Below are 14,673 nucleotides of genomic sequence, written 5' to 3'. Positions count from 1 at the left end.
GAACACAATGCATCCCTGACCACATTCTGAAGTGGAACAGCCAGATCTGAACACAACAACCAGACCATAAAGCTACCGGTCTTTTCAATGCGATCTTCGTATTCTGATAGCAGAAGTCGCATGTAAGTGTCAAGTGTGGACACAACCCCCAGAGATCACTGACAAGAGAGTAGGCTACACACATTTGAAAACTGAGGTAAAACCACTGCCACACACACGGGACACGTGACGAAAGAGAGAATTCAGATAAACCACTCCAACTCGCAGCTCAATTCAATTCGCCCAATCCGTAGTCTACTTCAAATCAAATCAATACTTGCAGCCTTGGAGACAATTTATGCTTGATCCGAAATGTGGTCTGAGGCGCGTTGTGACGCAATTTTAGAGCCTTCAGAGGGCACGCAGAGGCCAAATTGACGCTTTGAACACACCGACTGTGTTTTTGCGTTTTGGTACACCAGAAGTACATTCATTTCCAATGGAACGCTGTGTTTGCCTTGCAGCATTGCGTTGCAGTGCGTTCTGTGTGGTGCATATGTTGGATTTATCGAACGTATGCGTTAACGGGATGACAGAAATGGTAGCAGAAGGTGATTGTTGAACTTTTGATGCACACATATCTAGATGATGCTGCACAATGTTTTATGCAAAAACACAGTAGGTGTGTTCAAAGCGTTAGCTCTGTACCACATCGCCGTGCGCCTCTCAAACGTTGTAACAATGTGGAGGGCTCCATATAGCTCCACACTGACATGATTGGTTGGCGGTAGGTGGGGGGTGGGAGGTCCTGTATACACACAAACCCACTTCCTTGACAACAGCTCTGCTCAAAAGCTCTGTGATGCTCCGCGCAAAGCGTAAGAAGTATGAATGCCCTGACTTCAGCAGAGGCAGTATGACCGTAAATGCTGCATGGCCAATGTAGATGGCGGATTGACCATGCAGGGCCTTTAAGTGTCTCAGTGCACGGATTGGGAGTAGACAGTGTGCAACACATTGCATCCTTAAAACACTGATAAAAATGTATCAGATTGTTAGATTTTTAATTTTAGCATGATTTTTTTAAATACTTGTCCTTTCGGACAAGCTCAATCTATATTATCCTTGTCCGACACATTTTTGTTCCTTTCCCGGACGTTAATGTCGAGCCCTGTATGTTGTGTAAATCAAATGGTCGAAATCCCAGTTAAATCCATTTAAGTCCAAGGGGGGGTGAATACTTATGCAAGGCACTGTAGTGTAAGTGATGGAAACTCATATCAGACTGAAATGGAAAATATATATACAGTGCATTAGGAAAGTACTCAGACCCCTCAACCTTTTCCACATTTTGTTACGTTATACTTATTCTATTTTTTATTTTATTTTTTATAATCCCTCAATCTACACACAATACCCCATAATGACAAGGCAAAAACAGTTTATTTTAATTTTTTAGAATTTTTATTAATTTTTTAAACCTGAAATATCACATATACATAAATATTCAGACCCTTTAATCAGGACTTTATTGAAGCACTTTTGGCAGCGATTACAGCCTCGATTCTTCTTGGGTATGACGCTACAATCTTGGCACACCTGTATTTGGGGAGTTTCTCCCATTCTTCTCTGCAGATCCTCTCAAGCTCTGTCAGGTTGGATGGGATTCAAGTCCGGGCTCTGGCTGGGCCACTCAAGGACATTCAGAGACTTGTCCCGAAGCCACTCCTGCGTTGTCTTGGCTGTGTGCTTAGGGTCGGTTTCCTGTTGGAAGGTGAACCTTCGCCCCAGTCTGTGGTCCTGATCGCTGAAGCAGGTTTTCATCAAGGATCTATCTGTACTTTAATCCGTTCATCTTTCCCTCGATCCTGACTAGTCTCCCAGTCCCTGCAGCAGAAAAACATCCCCACAGCATCATGCTGCCTCCACCATGCTTCACCGTAGGGATGGTGCCAGGTTTCCTCCAGACGTGACGCTTGGCAATCAGGCCAAAGAGTTCAATCTTGGTTTCATCAGAACAGAGAATCTTGTTCCTCATGGTCAGAGTCCTTTAGGTGCCTTTTGGCAAACTCCAAGCGGGCTGTCATGTGCCTTTTACTGACAGGAGGCTTCCGTCTGGCCACTATACCATAAAGGCCTGATTGGTGGAGTGCTGCAGAAATGGTTGTTCTTCTGGAAGGTTCTCCCATCTCCCCAGAGGAACTCTGAAGCTCTGTCAGAGTGACCATTGGGTTATTGGTCACCTCCCTGACCAAGGCCCTTCTCCCCCGATTGCTCAATTTGGCTGGGCGGCCAGCTCTAGGAAGAGTCTTGGTATTTCCAAACTAATTCCATTTAAGAATGATGGAGGCCAATGTGTTCTTGGGTACCTTCAATGCTGCAGAAATGTTTTGGTACCCTTCCCCAGATCTGTGCCTCAACACAATCCTGTTTCGGAGCTCTACAGACAATTCCTTCGACCTCATGGCTTGGTTTTTGCTCTGACGTGCACTGTCAACTGTGGGACCTTATATAGACAGGTGTGTGTCTATTCAAATAATTTCCAATCAATTGAATTTACCACAGGTGGACTCTAATCAAGTTGTAGAAACATCGAGGATGATCAATGGAAACAGGATGCACCTGAGCTCAATTTCGAGTCTCATAGCAAAGGGTCTGAATACTTATGTAAATAAGGTATATTTTATTTATTTTTATACAATAGCAAACATTTCTAAAAACATCATTTTTAATAAGGCTGTAACGTAACAAAATGTGGAAAAAGGCAAGGGGTCTGAATACTTTCCGAATGCACTGTATATACACACAGCTGTGGAAAAAATTAAGAGACCACTGCAAAATTATCAGTTTCTCTGGTTTTACTATTTATAGGTATGTGTTTGGGTAAAATTAACATTTTATTTTTATTCTATAAACTACTGACAACATTTCTCCCAAATTCCAAATAAAAATATTGTCATTTAGAGCATTTATTTGCAGAAAATGACAACTGGTCAAAATAACAAAAAAGATGCAGTGTTGTCAGACCTCAAATAATGCGGTCAGTAGAGTTGTTTTCGCCCTCTGCCGGTCTGTAGCTTTGTTGTCCCCAATGTCTGCTGCTTGACCTTGTTCTTAGGAACCGCCGTCTTTGACATTTTAAGGATGGCAACCTGACGCTCACTGTATCCCTCTGCCAGTAAAGCCAGAATTGAACCCTTCTTTTTCTCACTCAAAATGTTCCTTTTCAACTCTTTTGGCATGGTCAATAGATATTTTTGGCGGTCCTGAAGCTAAATGTAAACAGTACAGGCACCCAAAATGAGTACAAGCACCTATTTAATTCCAAGTCAAGCAATAGTGTCCAACTCAAGTCAAGCATGGAGATGAAAATTAAGAGATGGAGTGATTTTAATCTGAGCTGGTCTGAGAGAACTGATGAGGATTCTCTCCTTTATGTATACGTTGGTGTGTTTGTAAGTTGCTCTGTTGAGAGAAACTCTTCCCACAGTCAGAGCAGGAGTAAGGCTTCTCTCCTGTGTGTATACGTTGGTGTGATTTTAAATGGTTCTGTTGAGAGAAACTCTTCCCACAGTCAGAGCAGGAGTATGGCTTCTCTCCCGTATGTATCCGTTGGTGTGATTTAAAGCTACATTGGTGGGAGAAACTCTTCCTACAGTCAGAGCAGTAGTAAGGCTTCTCTCCTGTATGTATACGTTGGTGTGTTTTTAAGGTATACAATCGGGAGAAACTCTTCCCACAATCAGAGCAGTAGTAAGGCTTCTCTCCTGTATGTATACGTTGGTGTGCTTCTAAGTTACACAGGTGGGAGAAACTCTTCCCACAGTCAGAGCAGGAGTAAGGCTTCTCTCCAGTGTGTGTTCTCTGATGAACTGTTAGCTCAGATGATGTTGTGAAGCATTTTCCACAGTCAGAGCAGGAGTAAGGTTTCTCTCCTGTGTGTATACGTTGGTGTTTTTTGAAGTTGCTCTGTTGAGAGAAACTCTCCCCACAGTACGAGCAGGAGTAAGGCTTCTCTCCAGTGTGCACTCTCTGGTGAATTGTCAGAGCCCTTGATGTTGTGATTCTCTTCCCACAGTCAGTACAGGAATAAAGATTCTCTCCTGTGTGTATTTTTAGGTGTATTTTTAGCTTTGACAACGTTGGGAAAATATCCTCACAATGTGGGCAGTGGTGAGACCTCTTAGCTCTGTGATCTTCCTGCTGTTGCTCTCTGGATGTAGAGAATGTCTCAACATGGTCTCCTGTGTGAACAACATCAGAAGTCCAAGTCAGTTGGTGTGATATATATGTCAAATTTATTTTATTATGCTATATCTGCTCTTTGGGGGGTTTTAGGCTGGGTTTCTGTAAAGCACTTTGTGACAACTGCTGATGTAAAAAGGGCATCATAAAATACATTTGACATGCATAATTGCTTTACAGACACCCAGCCTAAAACTCCAAACAGCAAGCAATGCAGATGTAGAAGCACAGTGGCTACTAAAAACTCCCTAGAAGGCAGGAACCTAGGAAGAAACCTAGAGAGGAACCAGGCTCTGAGGGGTGGCAAGTCCTCTTCTGGCTGTACCAGGTGACATTCATTTATATAAGTACGGTGTACAATACAAAAGGGGAATAAAACTACAAGTGGGTAACAGTCAGGGTTCAATTCAGAAATTAAACCAAATTCCAATTCCACATTTTCCTAATTGAAAATCATTGAAGGGACTTGGAATTTCAGTCTATTTTCCTGAATTGACCCCAACCCTGGTAACAGTGGAAGTCAAAAAGGGGCAAAAGGAGTGAAAATACTGATCCATAAATCATCCTCCACTCACTATGACAAGGGTTAGTAACTACACAGACTCATTTCATAGAACTTTAAAAACACTGGCAGTTTGTCTACTTCACTTCTTTAGTCTACTCTCTGATCACTCCAGATAGCCCAGTTGTTCAGGGATGTGTGATGTCAGAATTACAGAATTCAACCTAGCAATAGACTGGGTTATAACTTATGGAGGTCTAACTTATGAAGATAACATAGTTAGATAGAACCTGCTCTTACCATGAGAAACAGATTTCCCAATCTTCTCCTCCTCTTCTTCATCTTTAATGTTGACATTCAGCTCCAGTGTTTGACTGCAGTCTTCCAGCTTCACTGATGCCATCTCTGGATCCTGCTTAGCAAACTGGGCTCCACTGTCACAATCAGGACCCAGTGACTGTAGGTTTGGACTCAGTGTGGAAGGAGAGAGGCATGCTGGGTTTGTCCTCACTATTGATGTTACCGGCCTCAGACCTAATTCTAGTCGTCCTGTAGTAATAAAGAGAAACGGACACAAAAGTTATTGTCTTGACAGTTCTGGAACTTTCTCAAAAAATATATATTTTTTCTTATTCAATTATCTAATTTCAATAGATCAGGTAGCTAAGACTTGACAACAAAACATTAATTCATTCACATTACACAAAGTGCACACTTTAAATGACACAAAGTAAGAGATGGATCTAAATGTACAGAATGGTTCCCTGGAGGAAAATGGGGGAGGGTCATGCTTTTTAAATTTCAGTCAAGAGGAGGGTTTAGTATTTTTTAAATCTAGTCCAGAAGAGGGTCATGCTGTTGTGCAGGAAATTGTCAAGGAAGTGAGTTTGTGTTTATACAGGACCTCCCGCACCCACCTACCGTCAACCAATCATGTCAATGCGGAGCTATACGGTGCCCTTTGCTTTGTTACAACATTTGAGAGGCACACGGCGATGCGGTACGGAGCTTGATTTGGCCTCTGCATGGTTCCGCAATTGTGTCACACGAAATACGAAGCCTCCGAACACATTTTCGTATCAAGCATAAATTGCCTTTTACTCTGTCTGGAGTGGAAAGGGAGGCCAAACTATTTAAAGTACCATGCTCAGATGGTCTCAGATTTAATTATTTGCAAACAAGACACGCTGATTTGGCATTGGAGAAATATGATTAGATGAACACATAGGCCTATCTCTCTGTCCATACTTAGCCTGTGTGGTATTAAAAAATATTATGTTAATATGTAAAATGTCTTAGACTTGCATGAAATGTTTATAAATGGCAATTTTTTATCGAACCTGCAAATACGATGATAGATTCATTCAATGATTTTACCACAAAGGAGATCTATCCACCCCAACTCTTGTTCACGGTGGTCTGCGAACTCACAACCTTCTGGCCCGCAGCCCTGTATGCTATCAATATTCCTGCGTCGCCATGTAATGCTTATAGGAAGAAGAACAGTTTCTAAAACGGCATATCTAAGGCTCTGGTCTGTCCAAGAAGTGAGGGTAAACGGTAGACATGTTCTCTGCTATCCACTTTGTTTAAATTATTATTTTGGGCATAGGGGAGGGTCACTTGTTTTCATTTCAGAGGTCCAATTTTCTCCATGTAACCCTTATAAAAAATACTGTTCCCTCCCTAAGTGCAGTTAAGCTATAGTAGACTACTAAATTCACATAAAATGCATAAATACCTAAAAATAATAATAATAATAATACAAGGTTGCAGTTTGTTTGCGGCAGAACGACGTACGATTTTCCACTATTATTTCCCTCATAAAAACCGATTGTATTTCCCATTCCCACCATAGTAACAATTATAAATATAGAAACTGAATGAGTCTGAATATTGTTACACAGTGACATGTAGAAATTCGATCAACATTACATTCTGCTTCAAACCTGTAGTGCGACCATCACACCCCTCTCTCTCTCTCTCTGGCACCGCCATTTTACCAGCTCGTCAACATTTTACAAAACAAATACTATAACATGTCAAACAAACTCTGAAATCTCAAATAAATTGATTCTTTATGAAATTACATTGACGAAATAATGTACATTCATTCCCTCTGTCAAACCCAAAGTCTCTAGTTAGCTAGCTATATGACTTGTAAAATATGTTTTATCACGTTCTTCACTCACTCGGTTTAGCACAAAAATAATATCATAAAACCTTTAACAAACGTGATAATACCTTGACGGAATTCTTACCTGACATGTTCTTTCGATATTAGAAAGTTTAAACGTGCTATTGCATACCTTTAGTAATACATTTGAAACGGACATAAAAGCTACAGTCTTCATAGTACAAGACCTGGTGCTTTCTTTAAGGCTGGACAGCCGACCCGGAACTTCCTGTTCCCCGATTTCCACAGCGTCACAGGACTTCTTCTTCTTCAGTGGGGTTTAATGGCGGTTGGCCAATATGTTGTATTATCACCCCCCAACTGGACTATAGTATAAAATCATTATACTTTGTGATGCAAAATGGTGGGGTTACTAACAATAAAATCAGTGGTGGAAAAAGTACCCAATTGTCATACTTTAGTAAAAGGAAAGATACCTTAATAAAAAATGACTCAAGTAAAAGTCACCCAGTAAATACTACTTGATAAAAGTCTAAAAGTATTTGGTTTTAATTATACTTACGTATCAAAAGTAAATGCAATTGCTAAAATATACTTAAGTATTGAAAGTAAAAGTATAAATTATTTCAAATTCTCTATATTAAACAAACCAGATGGCACCATTTTCTTGTTTTTTTAATGTACGGATAGCCAGGGGCTATCTCCTTAAGGAATGTAGTGAAGTAAAAGTTGTCAAAAATATAAATAGTAAAGTAAAGTACAGAAACCCCAAAACACTACTTAAGTAGTACTTTCAAGTATTTTTCTTAAGTGCTTTACACCACTGAATAGAATATAAATAAATACAAAAACTAATGGTGAAAACTAGTCATCACACCATCTCTATCTGATACACGTTGTGTCTACTAGCTCATTCCCACAGAAAACTGCAGAGGGAAGCAGTAACCACCCAGTCAACCATCAGACTCCACTGTTTCTAGTGAACAGCACCGACATGGAGAATCAATATTGATATCAGATGCATTTTTTTCAAACTTTTGATTTGATTTGATTTGCGACAGTTAGTCTTACTGGGGCCCGACACATAACGAAAAACACCATTACAGACAAATTACTTTACAATTTACACAAGTCCAGACAACTGCTCGCTGAATGCCCATTGGGCCAAGTGTGATTGTTCTGGCGACCTAACCCACCCAACCAGTGTAAATACAATGGGAAGCAGTCGATTGGCCAATCGGCAGGCAGTATGCCGAGTTGAGAGCCTGTGAGAGGGGTTTTGTTGTGATGCAGGAACAGTCATGTGTTCCCTTTTACCATAAAGATGTGGGTTAACAACAAGGATAAAAACGATATCACAATATTTATTGCTCATTTTCGATCTAACAAAATTGACATATGAAATTATGCATGTTGGTACCTATCAACAATTGTGTTCAGTGTGAAAGGCCTCACAGAGAAGCAGTACCACCCAGTCAACCGTCAGACGCCATTGTATCAAAAATAAGAAAAATCCAAGGTCATCTCAATATCTTTACAGTAGAAGCTATCAAAACTGACAAGGTGCATACTGATCAGTAAAGAGAGGCTAACATTCTAGAACGCTCCCCTTTCTTTCTCTCTATATATGTGTCGGTGTCTTTTTAAGTTGTTCCATTGAGATAAACTTGCCCCACAGTCAGAGCAGTAGTAAGGCTTCTCTCCTGTGTGTATTCGCTGGTGACAATTTAAGGCATCCAATTTGGTGCAACTCTTTTCTACAGTCAGAACAGTAGTAAGGCCTCTGTGGGTTTAATGGCAGAGTACAACCCAAAAAGGTGTATTACCGCCACCAACTGGATTGAAAAAAAAAACTAGGTCAAAATAAAACCCAAACTAACTTAATCCACCCAAAATAAAACAATTAAAAAAAAACATATTGACAAAACCAAAAAACCCAAACTCCCACTTCTTCCTTCAAATCTCCACTTCTCCCTTCTGCAAACACTTGAAACATGACCAAAATCTTTACAGTGATCACACTGCATTGGTCTTGGGATAGATGCTCTGACTCTGTAGTTAATATACCCCAACTGCACTTGAGGTGGGGAGAGACTCCATATCAAAAAAACAAAAGAACAGATAACTTCACTTTTTCTTCATTCACCACACGATTCATCCGACGAGCATCAATCACTCCAGGAATATTTGTTATCTCTGCAACATCGACTTCCCACCAAAAGCCAGATATTACCCCCTTGAGGGGTGCACTGTTCCGAAGAGACACACAGAACACATACAACTTCTCAAATCGGGAGAGAGACGCAACACACGCTCCTTCTGATCCTCAGAAGAACAAAAACTCCATAACAAGCCCACCTCCAGTGACCCTCACAGCCTTCACTCTACCCAGAACTCTCTCCACCAGTTTGGACATATCAAATGGAATCCTCAAAATTGGTACTCCAATCAGCTGCTCCTCATTAACAAACCGTACTCCTACAAGATAAGAAGGGACATTCTCAGCTACCTTGCGCCGTTTTCTATTCTTTTGGACAATTCTCCTTGATTCCCCCGCCATTATATTCACGCTCCACATCAGTGTCCGCTTCCGCCATCTTTTCCATAATCTTCTCCAGTGGGGGTTCTTCTCCTTCTTCTTCTTCTTCTTCTTCTTCTTCTTCTTCTTCTTCTTCTTCTTCTTCTTCTTCTTCTTCTTCTTCTTCTTCTTCTTCTTCTTCTTCTTCTACAAGTTTTATTTTGCGAATCGCAACCAACTGACAGGTGCATACACCGCCACCTACAGTACTGGAGTGTGAGGCTGGTCACGACCTATCTACACCACTATGACCCTGAATTTCTAATAAAATAATTCCCGACAAACCTCACTACTCCCATCACCCCCACCCAAAATACCACCCACTCCCCATTCCCCATCCAACCTCTCTGACCCTGTCAAACAACCTCTTCCTTTCTACATCAACAAAATAATAATCCATGTTCAACCGTTTCTTCACTGGGTTTTAATGGCGGTTGGCATCCAATATGTTGTGTTACCGCCCCCAACTGGACTATAGTATAAATCCGTTATGCTTTGTGATAAAAAATGATGAATAAATACAATTATTACCCTTCCAACTAACTCTACACTCGTTACTACCCACCACCCTGTTCCACTATTTTAACCCTATCTGGTCCTACACCAGGCCAACACACCCTGTAACTCTTCTGAAGTCAAATCTCATACACCCAAATAGTTCTCTGCAGCAGCCACCACAACATCTATTTTCTATGACTTAACGTTCAATCTCTGCGGGTACAGTTGATAACCATTGCTATGAACGCTAGAAGACAATCTTACTGAAGCATATATCACTCATTGGCCTATCCATCTGTGCTGGAACAGATCTACTATTCACAGGGAACCTCTCAGAATCCCTGACCTTTGACCCATCCTCCTCTACTTTCTTCACTGCCTCAACATACGACACCTTCTGCTCTACTCTGACCCTGGGCTGATGGACTGACTACTTCTTCTTCTCTGGTATAATGACGTTCACACAAACGTAATGTGTCTGCTGTTACCTACTGTACGGTTAGTAAACTGGAGAAAAAATAAAATGTCCATTGTGGAAAAGGGGAAAAACGACGTCAGACGAAATACAAAAATAGGTCAATCAAAGAACCATCCCACTCCTTCAGTCACAGTCCAATCCAAATCTTATCCCTACACAGGCTCAGGGGCCTGGGAAGGGGGAAACATCTTCAGTCAGTATTAACTGCAATGCTTCAGCTGTTAATTCCTGAATACCCTAAATCCTTTCAGCCACACATACAATTATGTCCAGTTTCTTAGAGTTGTTATTAGTTTAGGCAGTACAATTAATCACCTGCGCAATAAACGCCACAAAATCCACCTTCTTTACAATCAGTATCCCTCAACTGGTGAGCGACATTCTGAATCATAACAGGCTGCGGGGTCATCCACTACCACAGCTTCCACAGCTCCCCTCGCTCCTTCAACTATTTCCCGCGCCTCCCTGTAGGAGAACTGCCTCCCTGTAGGAGAACTGCTGTACAGCCCAGATCCTTGTTATTTCGGCCTGTCCCCGAGGGCCTTCACTGTGTTCTACACAAGCACCGTCGAGAGCATACTGTCGGGCTGGCTGCATCACAGCCTGGTAACGCAACTCCACCGCCGCGGACCGCAACGCGCCACTGAGGGTGGTACGCTCAGCCGAACGCACCACTGGGTGCTCACTGCCTGCCCTCCAGAACACCTACAACACCAGGCGTCGCAGGAAGGCCAAGAAGATCATCAGGGACCCTCAGCTACCTGAGCCACGGCCCCTGTTCTCCCCACTTCCATCAGTCAGACGCGGGCGGTACAGGAGCATCATGGGTAAAACTAACAGACTGGGCAATAGCTTCTACCCCTGGACTATCAGGCTACTGGGCAGTATAGGAGCATCATGGGTAAAACTAACAGACTGGCTAATAGCTTCTACCCCTGGACTATCAGGCTACTGGGCAGTATAGGAGCATCATGGGTAAAACTAACAGACTGGCCAATAGCTTCTACCCCTGGACTATCAGGCTACTGGGCAGTATAGGAGCATCATGGGTAAAACTAACAGACTGGCTAATAGCTTCTACCCCTGGACTATCAGGCTACTGGGCAGTATAGGAGCATCATGGCTAAAACTAACAGACTGGCTAATAGCTTCTACCCCTGGACTATCAGGCTACTGGGCAGTATAGGAGCATCATGGGTAAAACTAACAGACTGGCTAATAGCTTCTACCCCTGGACTATCAGGCTACTGGGCAGTATAGGAGCATCATGGCTAAAACTAACAGACTGGCTAATAGCTTCTACCCCTGGACTATCAGGCTACTGGGCAGTATAGGAGCATCATGGCTAAAACTAACAGACTGGCTAATAGCTTCTACCCCTGGACTATCAGGCTACTGGGCGGTATAGGAGCATCATGGCTAAAACTAACAGACTGGCCAATAGCGTCTACCCCTGGACTATCAGGCTACTGGGCAGTATAGGAGCATCATGGCTAAAACTAACAGACTGGCCAATAACTTCTACCCCTGGACTATCAGGCTACTGGGCAGTATAGGAGCATCATGGCTAAAACTAACAGACTGGCCAATAGCTTCTACCCCTGGACTATCAGGCTACTGGGCAGTATAGGAGCATCATGGGTAAAACTAACAGACTGGCTAATAGCTTCTACCCCTGGACTATCAGGCTACTGGGCAGTATAGGAGCATCATGGGTAAAACTAACAGACTGGCCAATAGCGTCTACCCCTGGACTATCAGGCTACTGGGCAGTATAGGAGCATCATGGGTAAAACTAACAGACTGGCTAATAGCTTCTACCCCTGGACTATCAGGCTACTGGGCAGTATAGGAGCATCATGGGTAAAACTAACAGACTGGCTAATAGCTTCTACCCCTGGACTATCAGGCTACTGGGCAGTATAGGAGCATCATGGGTAAAACTAATAGACTGGCTAATAGCTTCTACCCCTGGACTATCAGGCTACTGGGCAGTATAGGAGCATCATGGGTAAAACTAACAGACTGGCTAATAGCTTCTACCCCTGGACTATCAGGCTACTGGGCAGTATAGGAGCATCATGGGTAAAACTAACAGACTGGCTAATAGCTTCTACCCCTGGACTATCAGGCTACTGGGCAGTATAGGAGCATCATGGCTAAAACTAACAGACTGGCTAATAGCTTCTACCCCTGGACTATCAGGCTACTGGGCAGTATAGGAGCATCATGGGTAAAACTAACAGACTGGCTAATAGCTTCTACCCCTGGACTATCAGGCTACTGGGCAGTATAGGAGCATCATGGGTAAAACTAACAGACTGGCTAATAGCTTCTACCCCTGGACTATCAGGCTACTGGGCAGTATAGGAGCATCATGGCTAAAACTAACAGACTGGCTAATAGCGTCTACCCCTGGACTATCAGGCTACTGGGCAGTATAGGAGCATCATGGGTAAAACTAACAGACTGGGCAATAGCTTCTACCCCTGGACTATCAGGCTACTGGGCAGTATAGGAGCATCATGGCTAAAACTAACAGACTGGCTAATAGCTTCTACCCCTGGACTATCAGGCTACTGGGCAGTATAGGAGCATCATGGCTAAAACTAACAGACTGGGCAATAGCTTCTACCCCTGGACTATCAGGCTACTGGGCAGTATAGGAGCATCATGGCTAAAACTAACAGACTGGCTAATAGCTTCTACCCCTGGACTATCAGGCTACTGGGCAGTATAGGAGCATCATGGGTAAAACTAACATACTGGCTAATAGCTTCTACCCCTGGACTATCAGGCTACTGGGCAGTATAGGAGCATCATGGCTAAAACTAACAGACTGGCTAATAGCTTCTACCCCTGGACTATCAGGCTACTGGGCAGTATAGGAGCATCATGGGTAAAACTAACAGACTGGCTAATAGCTTCTACCCCTGGACTATCAGGCTACTGGGCAGTATAGGAGCATCATGGGTAAAACTAACAGACTGGCCAATAGCTTCTACCCCTGGACTATCAGGCTACTGGGCAGTATAGGAGCATCATGGCTAAAACTAACAGACTGGCTAATAGCGTCTACCCCTGGACTATCAGGCTACTGGGCAGTATAGGAGCATCATGGGTAAAACTAACAGACTGGCCAATAGCTTCTACCCCTGGACTATCAGGCTACTGGGCAGTATAGGAGCATCATGGGTAAAACTAACAGACTGGCTAATAGCTTCTACCCCTGGACTATCAGGCTACTGGGCAGTATAGGAGCATCATGGCTAAAACTAACAGACTGGCTAATAGCTTCTACCCCTGGACTATCAGGCTACTGGGCAGTATAGGAGCATCATGGCTAAAACTAACAGACTGGCTAATAGCTTCTACCCCTGGACTATCAGGCTACTGGGCAGTATAGGAGCATCATGGGTAAAACTAACAGACTGGCTAATAGCTTCTACCCCTGGACTATCAGGCTACTGGGCAGTATAGGAGCATCATGGCTAAAACTAACAGACTGGCTAATAGCTTCTACCCCTGGACTATCAGGCTACTGGGCAGTATAGGAGCATCATGGGTAAAACTAACAGACTGGCTAATAGCTTCTACCCCTGGACTATCAGGCTACTGGGCAGTATAGGAGCATCATGGCTAAAACTAACAGACTGGCCAATAGCGTCTACCCCTGGACTATCAGGCTACTGGGCAGTATAGGAGCATCATGGCTAAAACTAACAGACTGGCTAATAGCTTCTACCCCTGGACTATCAGGCTACTGGGCAGTATAGGAGCATCATGGCTAAAACTAACAGACTGGCTAATAGCTTCTACCCCTGGACTATCAGGCTACTGGGCAGTATAGGAGCATCATGGCTAAAACTAACAGACTGGCTAATAGCTTCTACCCCTGGACTATCAGGCTACTGGGCAGTATAGGAGCATCATGGGTAAAACTAACAGACTGGCTAATAGCTTCTACCCCTGGACTATCAGGCTACTGGGCAGTATAGGAGCATCATGGGTAAAACTAACAGACTGGCTAATAGCTTCTACCCCTGGACTATCAGGCTACTGGGCAGTATAGGAGCATCATGGCTAAAACTAACAGACTGGCTAATAGCTTCTACCCCTGGACTATCAGGCTACTGGGCAGTATAGGAGCATCATGGCTAAAACTAACAGACTGGCTAATAGCTTCTACCCCTGGACTATCAGGCTACTGGGCAGTATAGGAGCATCATGGGTAAAACTAACAGACTGGCCAATAG

This window comes from Coregonus lavaretus (genome assembly GCF_964263955.1).
Source record: "Coregonus lavaretus genome assembly, contig: HAP1_SCAFFOLD_3621, whole genome shotgun sequence".
Classification (NCBI taxonomy): domain Eukaryota; kingdom Metazoa; phylum Chordata; class Actinopteri; order Salmoniformes; family Salmonidae; genus Coregonus; species Coregonus lavaretus.
Note: the sequence above shows the minus strand (reverse complement) of the source record.